The following is a 15,383-nucleotide window of genomic DNA, read 5'->3' as shown; positions in this document are numbered from 1 at the left end:
CTGTTGAGTTTCTTCAGTATTCTCTGCGGTTGGTTCCAGTATTTACTATTTGCTAATGCAAAAGTCAAATACTCTGTTCTGACGTAAGATAATAAAACTGCAGTGTTTACTCTGTTTCTCCTCTCACAATTGCTATTTGAGATAAATGTATTTCCAGTGTTTTCTCTTTTTATTAATTGTGGTATTAACTTTTTTTTTACTGAGTTCATAAGAAATAGCCCAGTATTAACATGTGAAACATTGTCAGGACTTGCCAAAACGATCACCTACATTGGTGGGAAAGGAAGTGTAGGTTTAGGCATCTTGTAAGATTTCTTCTTATCCTGTCTGCTAAGTTACAAACACTTAGTATTGAATCAAGTAGAACACTGATCATTCAGAATTATATTAAATTCATCTGAATTTATGTTAATATTGTACAGTAACTTAAAACTCTAGTATTACAAATTGAATTTAGTGCAAGATAAAGCAACACATAATACAAACGCAATTCATATTTTGGAGTAAAATTACATAAGTCAAATGAGATTAAAACAGTTTCTATTTCTTGAGGAGAAGTTAAGATTTGTAGGGAATGGCAAATGTCAACAAGAAATAAAGGTGTTTTCATTATTGCCTAGTAATTCCTCTCATAAATGCATAATAAGGTTTGTTTTTATTTCTGTTGGTGAAGGTTTTCAGTTTTTCTTCATGGAATCCCTACAGTAAGGAAGCAGACCATTTTGTCTAAGAGCATTCCACCTAGTACCACCCCACCCTAGCCCCGTAACGCTGCATTTACATGGCTAATCCACCTAACACATTCCTGGACATCATGGGCAATTTTTTATGGCCAATCCACCTAAACTGCACTCCTTTGGTGGAAACTGGAGCACCCAGAGGAAACCCACACAGACAAGGGGAGAATGTGTAAACTCCACTGAGCCACTGTACCACCTCAAGCCCAGGTACAGGACATTCAAACCTCATCTACCCTGACAATTCAGTGCAGAAATACTGTAGTTTTTGAACGGTCTTAATTCAGCTATCAAAAATGTGGACAGTTTCACATGTTAATTATTAACAGCAAGCACACAGACCACAGATACTGCATGGTAATATGCAAAGCTGTAATTAGGCCTTGAACTTGAAACGCAGAAGGTCCCCCAGTTACAGCAAAGTTTTGATGAAAATTCCCAGAACAAACACATATCTACTCAGATTTTGATCTTTCATGTCAGCTGTCCTTTGCGTTCTGAACCTAAATATCGATTAGTTGCATGGAAGGTGCTGCCTGGGGAGATGACAATTTACAGACTGGCAATTGATTTGGAACTCCCCAATACTCCAATCACCCTACTTGCAGGATGTTGGTTTTGTCACCCTGTTGATCATGGTGATCAATCATAATCTTCCACAAATATATTTGATTTAGACACGTGAGTAAATCTTATCAATAACTGATCATAATATTTAGTTTAACAAAATGTAAAGACTTTGGTCTGCTTTCTTTACCATCCAAATTTTTAGCTTAAAGAATCACAATCATTGCAAGGGCAGCAGGTTAATTAGCCCCTTTGATGTGCTCAATTCAGTAAGATCGTCTTAACTCAAACTTATGTTTTGAAACGTGTCTTAACAAAAATCTATTAACGTAAATTCTGAAATTTTCAATTGATCTAGCCTCAATAATGTTTTGAGAAAAGAGATCCTCACGAGGGTGTTCTAGGCCCAAACATTTTCAGCTACTTCATAACAATTTTCTCTCCATCACAAGGTCAGAAGCTGGGATGTTTCTCGATTGATACACAATGTCCAGCACTATTTGCGACTCTTTAGACATTGAAGGAGTCCATGTTCAAATGCAACAAGATTGGGACATTACCCAGTCTTGGGATGACAAATGGCAAGTAACATTCGTACCACACAAATGTCAGGCAATGACCATCACTATTAAGAGACAATCTAACCACTACCCTTTGAAGTTCAATTGTGTTACTATCACTGAATCCCCTACGATCAACATCCGGGTGTTATCATTGACCAGAAACTCAACTGGACTCGCCACGTAAACATAGTCATGCCACTTAAACACAATGGCTATAAGAGCAACTGCAAGATTAGGAATACTGCTGCGAATAACTCACCTTCTGACTCTCCTTCTGTCCATCATCTGCAAGGCACAGGTCAGGAGTGTGGTGGAATACTGCTCACTTACTTAGATGTGTGCAGCTCCAATAACACTCAAGAAGCTTGACACCATTCAGGACAATGCAGCCCACTTGACTGACACCACACCCACAAGCATCCACTCCCTCCACCACCAATGCTCAGTAGCAGCAATGTGTACTATCTACAAGATGCACTGCAGAAATTTAAAAAAGATGCCCTCAGATAGCATCTTCTAAACCCACAACCGCTTCCATCTAAAGGACAAGGGTAGCAGATACATAGAAACACCATCATTTACATGTTCCTCTCCAAGCTACTCATCATCCTGACTTGGAAATCTTGTGGTTCCTTCTCTGTCGCTGGGTCAACATCCTGGAATTCCCTATCTGATGGCATTGTGGATGTACCTGGAGCAGTTCAAGACAGCTCACCACCACCTCCTCAAAGGCACATAACAGCAGACAATAAAAAAACACTGGCCAGCCAGTGACACACATATGCTACATGGTGAATTTTTAAAAAAAACTTCCAAACTATTAATACTTCCTTCCCTGGGTTTCCTACTCACTTACTGGGGACCCTCACCACCTCCCTTGCCCCATTCACCACATATCTACTAAGTGTTCTTCCATATAATTCTAGTATATTCAATTCAACCTTCTGGCTCAATGCAGGAAAATCTGGCCCAGCCCAAAGATAGACATAGAGTTATGGGGCATGGAAATAGACCTTTTGGTCCAACTCTTCCATGCCAAGTTTCCCAAATTAAACTAGTCCCATTTGCCTGCTTTTGGCCCATACCCCTCTAAACCTTTCCAATTCATGTAACTAACCAAATATCTTTATAATGTTGTAACATACCCGCATCTACCACATCCGCTGTAGTTCATTCCATATACAAACCACTCTGATCTGGATGTAAGTTTGCTCACTGAGCTGGAAGGTTCATTTTCAGACATTTCATTACCATACTAGGTAACATCATCAGTGAGCCTCCGGTGAAGTGCTGGTGTTACATCTCGCTTTCTATTTGTGTGTTTAGGTTTCCTTAGGTTGGTGAAGTCATTTCCTGTTCTTTTTCGCAGAGGGTGATAGATGGGCTCCAAATCGATGTATTTGTTGGAATGCCATGCTTCTAGGAATTCTCGTGTGTGTCTCTGTTTGACTTGACCTAAGATGGATGTGTTGTCCCAGTTAAAGTGGTGTTCTTCCTCATCTGTATGTAAGGATACGAGTGAGAGTGGGCCATGTCCTTTTGTGGCAAGTTGATGTTCATGTATCCTAGTGGCTAGTTTTCTGACTGTTTGTCCAATGTAGTGTTTGTTACAGTTTTTGCAAGATATTTTGTAAATTATGTTTGTTTTGTTCGCTGTCTGTATAGGGTCTTTCAAGTTCATTAGCTGCTGTTTTAGTGTGTTGGTGAGCTTGTGGACTACCATGATGCCAAGAGGTCTGAGTAGTCTGGCAGTCACTTGTGAGACGTCTTTGATATAGGGGAGAGTGGCTAGGGTTTCTGGGCGCGTTTTGTCTTGTTTAGGTTTGTTGCAGAGAAATCGGTGGACTGTGTTCATTGGGTATCTTTTTTTTAAATACGCTGCATTTTCTGCTCTTCATAGTTCCTCGGTGTTGCTGTGTGTGCTGGCTCATTGAAGTAATGTTCGAATGTCGCTTCGTTTGTTGACGTTGGGATGATTGCTTCCATAGATCGGTATTTGGTCCATATGTGTTGTTTTTTCTGTAGACGCTGGTTTGAAGTTCCCCATTAACTGTTCACTCTACAGTGACATCTAGGAGTGGCAATTTGTTGTTGTTTTCCTCTTTTGTGGTTTTATGTCAAAAAGGATATTATTGATGGTTTTGAAGGTCTTGACATCACCAACCCAAGGAAAGCTAAACACATAATCAGAAAGTGGGACATAACACCAGCGCTTCACCGGAAGCTCACTGATGATGTTACCTAGCATGGTGACAAAATGTCTAAAAACGAACCTTCCAGTTCAGCAAGCGAACTTACATCCAGAACCTCAACATGAGCTACAAATTTTCTCTAAACTCACGAACCACTCTAGTGTGAAAAGTTGCCCCTCCTTTAAATCTTTTGCCTCTCACCTTAAAAATATCCCTCTCATCTGAACTCCCCACCAGAGGGACAATACCTTTGCTATTCACCTTATTTATGCCCCTCAATCTTCTAAGCTCCAGTGACAAATGTCCCAGCCTATCCAGCCTCTCTTTACAACTCAAACCCTTCAGTTCCAGCAACACATGGGATCTGCAGTGAGTGTAACATTGATGTTGCATGGTGCCATAGTGACATTTCCAGCCCTTTGACTTTTCAGGGCTCTCACCATAACAGGCTACCTGCCTCTCCTTCTGCACTAAAGAGTAATGCAAGCCACAGAGGCTGACAGCCTGCAATAAGCAAAGTAAGTAAGTGTAAGAAATCAATCTGATCGCCATAAGAAACATGTGATGTGTGTCTGTCCCTGCACACAATAGCAGTCAGACATATGTACACTATAGATGTCTATGAGCTTCAAGTGAAGTCTGAAAGGCTGAAGTAATATGAGACCTGGACTGGAATAATGTGGTGAAGCTGGTAGTTTATCAATGCCAACTTCTTGGAAAAAAGGAGATGTGATTTGGAGATGTCGGTGTTGGACTTGGGTTAACTAAGTTAAAAATCGCACAACACCAGGTTATAGTCCAACAGGTGCATTTGGAAGCACTAGCTTTTGAAGCACTGTTTCATCAAGTGGCTGTGGAGCAGAATCATAAGACACAGAATTTATAGCAATAAATTGCAGTGTCATCGAATGTAATATCAAGCAAATTTAGCTTAAGTCTTTTATCTTTAAAAATGATCCTGTTAGTTTTGGTTCCTTCATATGTAAAACCCAGAACTCTTTTAAAGTTACATTCTCAAGATAGCTTTTAACAATAGATGCCATTTTAGCTCAGATAATGCATTGAAAATGTGAAGTTAAAGTCTGTCTGCGTCCCATTGTTAGGTCAGACTGATTCTATTTCTAAAGTGAGATTTACAGAACTTTACATGGAATTATGCAGGTTTTGAACAAAATAAAATGTAATTCTGCAAGTACAAATTCATCCCACAAATCAATATATGTGTGTGCGTGTGTGCAGGGGAGACCGAGTGACTGTGTGCATGTGGGGGTGTGAATGTCTGTGAGAGTGTGTGTGTGTAATGGGGTATAAGTCTGTGAAAGGGTGGGTGTGTGTGTGTGTGTGTGTGTGTGGGGAGTGGGGTCACCTGTAGTGTGACATGAACCCAAGGTCCCAGTCGAGGCCATTGAGGAGATTGTTCATTAGGTGTCCAGTACTTCCTGCTATAACGTGACTTTTGCGTTTACGCTATACAAACGCGCTATGGAAAACTGTTATAGAAAATCATGCTGTAGAAGATCACTGCAGAATATCACCGAGTCCACATTGTCTAAATAGATGTGCACAATTCGTCAAGCACGTTATAGCCAACTCGCATTGACGAAACGCCCAAACAACCTGTACTGTGACTGTGAAGTGAAGACAGAGTTGGACAAAACAAGCAGTACCCATTTTGACTTTCATATAGGGAACTGGTGCCATCCAGTTTCCCAGGGAATGAGGAAACCTGGTAATTGCACATCCATGAGGTAATTTGGGATAATAATGACGTGCAAATACATTGAAAATGATTAATAATCAGAGAGATATACAGCATGGAAACAGACCCTCCAGTCCAATTTGTCCATGCCAGTCAGATATCCTAAATAAAGCTAGTGCCATTTGCAGCATTTAGCTCATATCACTCTAAACCCTTCCTATTCATATACCCACCCAGATGCTTTTTAAATGTTGTAATTGTACCAGCCTCCACCACTTCCTCTGGCAGCTCATTCCATACAAACACCACCCTCTGCATGAAAATGTTGCCCTTGGATCCCTTTTAAATCTTTCCCCTCACCTTAAACCTCAGCCCTCTAGCTTTAGACTTCCCCAACATGGGAAAAAGACCTTGTCTATTTACCGTATACATGTCCCTCATAATTTTATAAACTTATATAAGGTCACCCCTCAGCTGATGCTCCTGGGAAAATAGCCTCAGTCTAGCCACAGAAAATAGCCTCTCCCTATAGCTCAAACCGTCCAACCCTGGCAACATCCTTGTAAATGTTTTCTGAACCCAATCAAATTTCACAACATTCTTCCTATAGCAGGGAGACCAGAATTGCACACAATATTCCAAAAGTGGCCCAATCAATATCCTGTAAAGCCACAACAAGACCTTCCAATTCCTATACTCAATGCAAGCATACTAAATGCCTTCTACCTTTGACTCCATTTTCAAGGAACTATGAACCTGCACTTCAAGGTCTCTCTGTTCAGCTACACTCCTCAGGACCTTTTCAAAATGCAGCACCTCACGCTTATCTAAATTAAATCCATTTGCCATCCTCAGCCCATTGGGCCATCTGATCAAAATTCCTTTGTATTCTGAGGTAACCTGCTTCGGTGTCCACTATACCTCCAATTTTGGTGTAATCTTCAACTTAGTAATCGTATATCCTATGTTCACATCCAAATCAGTTATATAAATGACGAAAAACAGTGGACCCAGTGACCAAAAGTAGTGGACCCAGCACCGAAACTTGTGGCACGCTGCTGGTCACAAGTCTTCAGTCTGAAAAGCAACCCTCTACCATCACCCTCTTCGACCTTCAAGCCATTTCTGTATCCAGATAGCTAGTTCTCCCTGTATTCTGTGTGATCTAGCCTTGCTAACTAGTCTACCTTACTAGTCGAAAGCCTTACTGAAGTCTACAAATATCACATCCACTACTCTGCCCTCGTCAATCCCCTTCCTACATCTTCAAAAAACTCAATTAAATTAGTGAGACACAATTTCTGGTTGGACCGGAACTATATCAACAAACACATTGACTTGGATCCCATTTACCACCCCCTGAGAGAAATAATTAGAAGTGACATCACAAATCCAAGGAAACCTAAACACATAAATAAAAAATGGGAACTACAACCAGTGCTTCACTGGAGGCTCATTGATAATGTTACCTAGCATCGTGACAAAACGTCTGTAAACGAACCTTCCAGCTCAGTGAGCAAACTTACATCCAGAACCTCAACCTGACCTACAAATCTTCTCAAAACTCACTAAGACTATTTTCTTAGCTAGATGGCAGCAGCGTTATTGGTGAAAAACATTCTTGTTGCTATTGCATAATAACAACACAAAGCAGTTTCCTTCATTTGTTGCTTAATTTTGGGAGACTCTACTCTTCCAGGGCAATCCAAGGTAAATTGGATACATTTCAGAACTATATGACACCCTTGGGCCCATTCATGAGTGTGTGAGATATATGGCAAGAAATTAAGCGATCAGAGAGTCCATTATCATGCCAGATTTAGAGTCACAGGGAGTCACACAGCCATACAGCATAGAAACAGACCCTTCAGTCCAAATCGTCATTGCTGACAAAGTTTCCCAAACTAAACTAGTCCCATTTGCCTGATTTAGCCCATATCTTACTAAACCTTTCCTATGCAATGGAGATTACAAGTGCATCCTATAAACTTTTCTAGAGGTTCAGAATGGCAAAACTAAATTAAAGCATGTTCTGAATTAATTTCTTGTATAGTTATTTCAGGATCTATATTGTTAATTGGTTTCATCCTGGGGGCAACACCATTGAATATTTTTAAGTCAGAGGTAAATAGGTTCTTCACCATCAAGGAAATCAAAGTGTATGATATATAAAATTGAATCTAAACACATTAAAGCCACAATATCTTCCTGAATAACAGAGCAGACTTGGGAAGCTGAACTGCCTACTTCTGATCCTAATTCACACATTGTTGAACTGCTGCAATCCATGTGGCATAGATAGACCTAAAGTGCTCTTAGGAAGGAATCTCCTGGGTTTTGACCTTGTTAAAGCAAAGTTCCAACTCAGAATTGTGGTAATGTGCGCATATCACTGCTGTCTTTATCCTTCTTGACGTGGTCATGGTTTGACAGATGCTGCCGTTGGTGAATTTCTGCAGTTCATTTTGTAGATGGCACAAGTGCAACTACTGAGTCTTAGTGGTGGAGGGAGTGAATGTCTGCAAATGTGGTGCAACAAGTGGACTGTTTGTCCTGGATGGTGTCAAGTTTCGTTAGTGTTATTGGAGCTGCACTTATCCAGACAAGTGGGAAGCATTCCATTATATTCTTTGTAGATGGTGGACAGGCTTTTGGGAAATCGTAAGGTAACCAACTCAGTCAATTGTGTACATTGTCATATATACAGTACTCTCTTTGCAGAATAGAACAAATTGCATGATTGTCTGTGTGCTACTGCTGGTTAATATTTACCTGCCAGCACATTTTTTCTTACACCAAATCACCCTCTGATGTGAAGGGTAAAATATGGTTTCAAAAAAAAGTAAAACAAGCTTGATGCAATTTCTTGCAGGATCGCCTAAAATTCAATGTTACAAACCATGGCTTAAGTAGATGATTATGGAAGTAAGCTATAGACTGATCAGTTCGCTGCTGAATCTGGAAACGGAAAATCTAAGACCCTGGGAAGAGAAACATAAGGGGGACCTAATTCACATTCCAAGTGTTTAACACCATGTAGTTAAAAATCACACAACACCAGGTTATAGTCCAAGAGGTTTATTTGCAAGGTTATCTTTCAAGCGCTGCTCCTTCATCAGGTAGTTCGTGGGGCAGGATCATAAATACTTCCAAATAAACTGTTGGACTACAACCTGGTGTTGGATGATTTTTAACTTTGTGCACCCCAGTCCAACACTGGTACCTCCTCATCATACCGTCATGTAGTTGGTGCTTCTTATTTTTCCTGAGAGGCGTTATGAACCCTGGTTTATGGTGATTCTGCTATCTGACATTTCCAACACTCAGGGAGGATTCACTGTTCCAACATCGAACCGCAGCTATCCAGGAACACACTCACTCACTCACTCACCCTGACCCTCCAGCTGCCGACTCTACACACCCAACACGAGCGGCGGAATAGGCCTCACGGAAACACCAGCTGAACGACCCGCCCCCCATCCGTCAACGGTCGGTTCCAGGCCCCGCCCCCAACCGCAAACCTCCCGCTCCACCCCCAAAGGTCATGGCCCCACCCGCGGTGCTCGCGCCCCGCCCCTCGAGACTAATTCGCAACCCCAGCATCCCTCTTTCCCTCCTCCAGCGCTCTTGGCTTCATCTACCCCCGCGATTGTGGCCCCGCCCACGCGATCACGGCTCCACCCCCCTAACCCCGCCCCCAGCCCCGTCTCCCGGGAACAAACCCCACCCCCGACCCGCCTCCTCGGTCCCGACCACGCCCCTCGAGACTTGGCTCCGAACCCCAGCTCTCGATCCCATCCCTGACACACTTGGTCCCGCCCATTCGTGATCACGGCCCCACCCCCACGATTCTGGGCCCTCCCCCTTTGGAGACTCCCGGAGGAAGGAGAATTTGGAGAGTGGATGCCAGTGTGGAGGGAGAGGGTGGGGTGGAGCACAGTGGCTGAGGGATGCAGCAAAATAAATCCTTTCTTTCATAAGTCAAATATGTGTCAAAAACAGCCAAACATTGGGGTTACTTTCTATTTCAGAGTAAGGCTCTGTCACAGCTGGAGGAATGCACTTTAAAAGGCTCCTGTGTAGCACAGCTAACAAGGACCAAATAACTTGGTGTTATACTTTAACTATGCTCTGCATTTTATTAATATATGCCAGAAATTAGGAAAGACAATATAAAAAGATGTGGAGGTGCCAGTGTTGGACTGGGGTGGACAAAGTTAAACACCAATTTGTAGTCCAACAAGTTTATTTGGAAGTACTAGCTTTTGGAGCATTGTTCTTTCATCAGGTCTGAAAGCTTGTACTTCCGTTGGACTACAAACTTCTGTTGGACTACAAACTGGTGTTGTGTGATTTTTAACAATGTGAAGATAAGGGAAACATTCAGATCCAAAGCCTGAAGACTGTGGATGGAATATCTGAATTCCAATCCTGCAGGGAACTGGGTGGGTGCAATGTCAACCCCAAGCTAGGGAGACCTGCACAATGCCACAATATGTTACTATTTGAAATCAGGTCCATTAGCATCTGTTTAGTTAGAGAAATAGAGATATACAGCACAGAAACAGACCCTTCGAACCAACCATCCACGCCCAACAGGATATCCTATATAAATCTAGTACCATTCGTCAGCATTTTGCCCCATATTCCTCTAAACCTTTCCTATTCATATACCCATCCAAATGCCCTTTAAATGTTATGATTGTACCAGCCTCCAACACTTCCTCTGGCAGTTCATTCCATAGACACACCACTTTCTGCATGAAAAAGTTGTCCCTTAGGCCCCTTTTATATCTTTCCCCTCTCACCTTAAGTCTATGCCCTCTAGTTTTGGATTCCACGACCCCAGGGAAAAGACGTTGCCTATTTACCCCATCCATGGCCCTCATGATTTTATAAACATCTGTAATATCACCCCTCAGCCTCTGCTGCTCCAGGAAAAATACCCCCAGCCAATTCAATCTCTCCCAATAGCTCACATCCTCCAACCCTGACCACATCCTTGTAAATCTTTTCTGAATCCTTTCAAGTTGCACAACATCTTTCTGTAGGAGGGAGACCCAAAATTCACATAGTACTCCAAAAGTGGCCAAACCAATGGACTCAATGCACTGATCAATAAAGGCAAGCATACCAGATGCCTCTTCACTACGCTATCTCCTTGTGACTCTACTTTCAAGGAATTATGAATTTGCACTGCAAGGTGTCTTTATTCAGCAACATTTCCCAGGAACTTACTCTGAAGTATATAAACCCTGCTCTGAATTGCCTTACCAAAATGCAGCATCTCACATTAACGTAAATCAAACTCCATCTGCCCATTGGCCCATTTCATAGAGTCATAGAGATGTACAGCATGGAAACAGACCCTTCGGTCCAACCCGTCCATGCCGATGATATATCCCAACCCAATCTAGTCCCACCTGCCATCACCCGGCCCATTTCCCTCCAAACCCTTCCTATGCATATACCCATTCAAATGCCTCTTAAATGTTGCAATTGTACCAGCCTCCACCACATCCTCTGGCAGATCATTCCATACACGTACCACCCTCTGTGTGAAAAAGTTGCCCCTTAGGTCTCTTTTATATCTTTCCCTTCTCACCCTAAACCTATGCCCTCTAGTTCTGGACTCCCTGACCCCAGGGAAAATACTTTGTCTATTTGTCCTATCCATGCCCCTCATAATTTTGTAAACCTCTATAAGGTCACCCCTCAGCCTCCGATACTCCAGGCAAAACAGCCCCAGCCTGTTCAGCCTCTCCCTGTAGCTCAGATCCTCCAACCCTGGCAACATCCTTGTAAATCTTTTCTGAACCCTTTCAAGTTTCACAACATGTTTCCGATAGGAAGGACACCAGAATTGCATGCAATATTCCAACAGTGGTCTAACCAATGTCCTGTACAGCTGCAACATGACCTCCCAACTCCTGTACTCAATACTCTGACCAATAAAGGAAAGCATACCAAACGCCTTCCTCACTACACTATCTACCTGCGACTCCACTTTCAAGGAGTTATGAACCTGCACTCCAAGGTCTCTTTGTTCAGCAACACTCCCTACGACCTTACCATTAAGTGTATAAGTCCTGCTAAGATTTGCTTTCCCAAAATGCAGCACCTCACATTTATCTGAATTGAACTCCGTCTGCCACTTCTCAGGCCATTGGCCCATCTGGTCCAGATCCTGTTGTAATCTGAGGTAAGCTTTTTCGCTGTTCACTACGCCTCCAATTTTAGTCTCATTTGCAAACTTACTAACTATACCTTCTATGTTCACATCCAAATAATTTATAGAAATGATGAGAAGCAGTGGACTGAACACTGATCCTTGTGGCACACAGCTGGTCACAGGTCTCCAGTCTGAAAAGCAACCCTCCACCACCACCTCTTCTACCTTAAGCCAATTTTGTATCCAAATAAGTATTTCTCTCTGTATTCTGTGTGACCTAACCTTGCTAACCAGTCTACCATGAAGAATGTTGTTGAATGCCTTACTAAAGTCCATATAGATCACATCCATCGCTCTGCCCTCATCAATTATCTTTGTTTCTTCTTCAAAAGACTCAAGTTAATGAGACACAATTTCCCATACACAAAGCCATGTTGACTACTCCTAATCAATCTTTTCCCTTAGAAATACATATAAATCCTGTCACTCAGGATTCCCTTCAACAACTTGCCCACAATTGATGTCAAACTGAAGGTCTATAGTTCCCTGGTTTTTCCTTAACTTAACTTAACCTTTCTTATATAGTGGCACAACATTAGCCAACATCCAGTCTTTCACCAGTGGCTAGGGGCCCAACAATCTCTTCCCTTGCTTCCCACAGAGCTCTCGGATACATCTGATCAGGTCCTGAAGATTTGCCCACCTTTATGCATTTTAAGACATCTAGCAACACCTCCTTTGTAACATGGACATGTTTCAAAATGGCGCCATATATTTCCCCAAGTTATAAATCTTCCATATCCTTCTTTATAGTAAACACTGAAGCAAAATACTTATTTAGTATCTCCCCCATTTCCTACCGTTACACACGTAAGCAACATTCCTGATCTTTAAGGGGCCCTACTCTCTTCCTAGTTACACCTCTGTCCTTAATGTACTTGTAGAATCCCTTTGGATTCTCCTAAATCCTATTTGTCAAAGGTATTTCATGTCCCCTTTTTTCACTCCTGATTTTCCTTTTAAGTATATTCCTATTGCCTTTATACTCTTCTAAGGATTCAGACAATCTCTGGTTCCTTCTTTTTCTTGACCAAAATCTCAATTTCGCTAGTCATCCAGCATTCTGTACACCTACCTGCCTTGCCCTTCACCCTAACATAAAATATTGTTTCTGGACTCTTGTTATCTTATTTTTGAATGCTTCTGGTTTTCCAGCCGTCCCTCTACCTGTGAACATCTGCTCCCAGAAAGCTCTTGCCTAAGTTTCACATTTAAATGTCATCTTGTTATCTGGCAACTTGTGTGACTTGACAGAGAATTTAGATTACATTAAGATTTAAGATTTCTAATACATAACTTTCTATATTCATTCTATGTTGCAAAAATTGATAATGTATGCCACGTAATGTATCATTTTGATGCTAGAAAACTGTAGCTACTCCTAAACATTGTGCATTCTTCAAACATCCTCTCATCTGCATCATATGTGGTTTACTCACATCTGAATCTAACTACTCATGTGCCAGAGGCAGTAAATATGTGACTATTGAACAATTCATCCCACGTGAATAATGAAAGAACAAAATCAATTGGAACTCCTAATGAGATATTTATGAATTCTACTCAGACATTTAGTGGGGAAAAAAGCAAGCTCCTGACTAAATATACTCATGCTCAGCAACTGAGTGAAATAATTCTGTCTTGAAACATTTAATCATAATTTATGGAAATACTTTCTATCCAAGCTTTGATCTTTTTCCCTTAATTGTAATATTCCCTTTCTTCTAAGGTTAGAAATCATTTGGCTCTCTCTGATGATCGAGAGTAAACACTAAGATGGCCACTTAGAAATTAATCTTCTTTATTTCTGCTGTGTCTTGCTGTCAATTGATAGTAGCATTGTGCAAGCAGGTCACATGAAATGCAAAGGCAACTAGAAAGGCAATTATGGAGAATTCTTTCAGAGTCAGTAAATGGGTAAAAAGGAAGACAGGGAAAATAATTTATCGAACAACAGCAAGAAAGAAACTAATGAACAACATTTCGCTTCAAATAACTTTTAGCCACCAAAATGAACCCAACATAAATTAAACAAATTAACAAACAGAAAAACAAAAGAACTGCCGATGCTGGAAATCAGGAACAAATACAGAATTATTGGGAAAACTGGCATTTTTCTAGAACATAGAACATAGAACAGTATAGCACTGAACAGGCCCTTCAGCCCACGATGTTGTGGCGACCACTGATCCTCATGTATGCACCCTCAAATATCTGTGACCATATGCAAGTCCAGCAGTCTCTTAAATGTCCCCAATTACTTTGCTTCCACAACTGCTGCTGGCAACGCATTCCATGCCCTCACAACTCTCTGTGTAAAGAACCCGCCTCTGACATCCCCTCTATACTTTTCTCCAACCAGCTTAAAACTATGACCCCTCATGTTAGCCATTTCTGCCCTGGGAAGTAATCTCTGGCTATCGACTCTATCTATGCCTCTCATTATCTTGTATACCTCAATTAGGTCCCCTCTCCTCCTCCTTTTCTCCAATGAAAAAAGTCCGAGTTCAGTCAACCTCTCTTCATAAGATAAGCCCTCCAGTCCAGGCAGCATCCTGGTAAACCTCCCCTGAACTCTCTCCAAAGCATCCACATCTTTCCTATAATAGGGCGACCAGAACTGGACGCAGTATTCCAAGTGCGGTCTAACCAAACTTTTATAGAGCTGCAACAAGATCTCACGACTCTTAAACTCAATCCCCCTGTTAATGAAAGCCAAAATACCATATGCTTTCCGAACAACCCTGTCCACTTGGGTGGCCATTTTAAGGGATCTATGTACCTGCACACTAACATCCCTCTGTTCCTTCACTGCCAAGAATCTATCCTTAATCCTATACTCAGCTTTCAAATTTGACCTTCCAAATTACATCACCTCGCATTTATCCAGATTGAACTCCATCTGCCACCTCTCAGCCCATCTCTGCATCCTGTCAATGTCCTGCTGCAGCCTACAACAGCCCTCTATACTATCAACGACACCTCCAACCTTTGTGACGTCTTCAAACTTGCTGACCCATCCTTCAATCCCTCATCCAAGTCATTAATAAAAATTACAAACAGTAGAGGCCCAAGGACAGAGCCCTGTGGAACACCACTCACCACTCGCTGTCTTCTTTTGGCCAGCCAATTCTGTATCCAGACAGCTAAGTTCCCCTGTATCCCATTCCTCCTGACCTTCTGAATAAGCCTACCATGGGGAACCTTATCAAATGCTTTACTGAAGTCCATATACACCACATCCACAGCTCAACCCTCATCAACTTTTCTAGTCACATCCTCAAAGAACTCGATAAGGTTTGTGAGGCATAATCTGCCCCTCACAAAGCTGTGTTGACTTCATTTAATCAAGCCATGCTGTTCCAGATGGTCATAAATCCTATCCCTCAGAAT

At 41.8% G+C, this 15,383-nt stretch overlaps 1 protein-coding gene across 3 annotated transcripts in view; it reads right to left on the bottom strand.

The window, feature by feature from the left end:
* amacr (alpha-methylacyl-CoA racemase) overlaps positions 1 to 9,236 on the bottom strand; it is a 91,691-nt gene extending 82,455 nt beyond the window's left edge. Inside the window, exon 1 of one of the 3 annotated variants that reach the window (XM_087990280.1) lies at positions 9,150 to 9,236. The gene's annotated coding sequence lies outside the window, so the exon portion shown is untranslated. The remainder of the gene's footprint in view (positions 1 to 9,149) is intronic. The other 2 variants (XM_087990281.1, XM_087990277.1) reach the window with 2 other exon arrangements.
* Between the last annotated feature and the right edge of the window lie 6,147 nt (positions 9,237 to 15,383).

Source organism: Chiloscyllium plagiosum, unplaced genomic scaffold (genome assembly GCF_037043375.1).
Source record: "Chiloscyllium plagiosum isolate Xiang-an unplaced genomic scaffold, Cpla_swu_hap1 HiC_scaffold_1, whole genome shotgun sequence".
NCBI lineage: Eukaryota > Metazoa > Chordata > Chondrichthyes > Orectolobiformes > Hemiscylliidae > Chiloscyllium > Chiloscyllium plagiosum.
The sequence above is the reverse complement of the archived record's forward strand: the minus strand, read 5'-3'. Positions and strand labels throughout refer to the sequence as shown.